The sequence below is a fragment of the Apis dorsata genome, unplaced genomic scaffold, assembly GCF_000469605.1.
Source record: "Apis dorsata unplaced genomic scaffold, Apis dorsata 1.3 scaffold_722, whole genome shotgun sequence".
In the NCBI taxonomy this organism is placed as follows: domain Eukaryota; kingdom Metazoa; phylum Arthropoda; class Insecta; order Hymenoptera; family Apidae; genus Apis; species Apis dorsata.
In genome coordinates this window covers 198930-200531 of record NW_006263889.1, presented here as the reverse complement: position 1 = coordinate 200531, position 1602 = coordinate 198930, and the positions used below count along the sequence as shown (strand labels likewise).

The window sequence follows — 1602 nt, the reverse complement described above, 5'->3', positions numbered from 1 at the left end:
TTCGTCATTGCCTTCGTCTTCGTCGTTGTCTTCGCGAGCGGGGCTCGACCCGGCTCGTGCGTTTCGCAAAGGCACCTTCTAGAAATAGAACGCCCAAATAATTTGCCTCGGATTACCAGCGACGCGTCGCGCCTCTCTCCCTCCTCCTCTCCCCTCCTCTTTTTCCTCTCTTTTCCAACGTTTTCGATCGCGCCGATTTTTAAAAACGATCGCCATCCCGTTTATCCCGCTCCTCCTCTTCCGTTTCAGAGAACAGGTTCGATTTCGTCCGATTCCTTTAAAAAATCCGTTGAAAAAAAAAAGAAAAAAAATCCCAGTATGCAAAACAGATCGCTAAAAGTCCACGTATACGTGTTCACTCGATAGATAAGCGTAACCTTTAAATAGATCGGTGTGTTAAGCGACCGGTTAATACATTGGCAATAATCGTCGATGCGAAGAAAAGGTAAACCAGGCATATGTATATGTGTATACATATATATATATATATAAAATCTTTATAAAATTCACGATGTTGCAAAATCGCGTCGCAGAGATTATTCTGCCGCGGATCCAATAAATCGCGTTAGAAGGAAACGCGACGATGAACACGACGGTTCATAAACGAAAGTTAAAACTTATTAAAATCGAGATTAATTCGTAAATTCGTTTTGGTTTGGGAGCCGTTTGACACCGTCAGACTCATATTTCTCTCCTTTCCGAGAAACCTCGAGGGCGGCCGGACGTCGTATTTGCGGCCTCATAAAATAAACGGAGCACGTGCTGCTTAAGAAGGCCAAGTTCGAAATGTCGATCGCGAGATAAAACTGTTGAACATCGATGAAAACGGAATCCGGTTGCGCGTTTCCGATCGTTCTCCCTCTACGAGTCCTCGAGAGTATACATCGTAACTCGGACGAGAGGCCGAAAATTATATATATATATATATATATATTCGTGGCCAACTCCTTGGTTGACAGCTGCTCGATGATTCGAAAATATTTCAAAATATTTCCATCATTCATCATCGATTATACACGGCTATTTTTGAGAATACGATTCTTTGCATTTTTCTTCTTTTTATTTTTTTTTTTACTTCTTTTTTTTTTGGCAAACGATAATAAACAAACGATCGTTAATAAAAAAGAACGTGCACGCGGCGGGAGGACGGCTGGAAGAAGATTCGCAACGGAGGAGGAGGAGGAGGAGGTGGTGACGCGATGTTTCGTAATTAAATGTCAAGCGATGTCGTCGGTTGAAATAAAGGAAGAAAGTTGAAAAATCCGCAGGAAAGTCGCGGCGATAGCAGCCAAAAGCTTCTCGTGTTACAGCGCGCCTGGTCGCCAAAACACGGCGGCGACGGCGGTCCGCGCGTTTCGCACGTAGTTGGCAACGATTTCTACCGATGCGCGTGAAATAATTTGGCGTTTGTTAGTCTATTACGTAATCCCGCCTCACAGTTCTTTATGGAGAAAGGAAGGGAGAGAGAGAGAGAGAGAGAGAGAGACGGGAATCTGTCTGGTGTCTGAGAAACACGATTTCGAACAAATTTAAATAATTTCTCACCCCTGTTGCTAGCTAAGAGCCTCGCCATGACCGCTAAAACGTCACGGCGATCAAGGT

General features: G+C 44.1%; 1 protein-coding gene across 13 annotated transcripts in view; it reads right to left on the bottom strand.

Annotated features, from left to right (window-relative positions):
• LOC102678866 (PDZ and LIM domain protein Zasp) overlaps positions 1-1602 on the bottom strand; it is a 30078-nt gene that overhangs the window by 26366 nt on the left and 2110 nt on the right. The gene's annotated exons all lie outside the window — the stretch shown is intronic.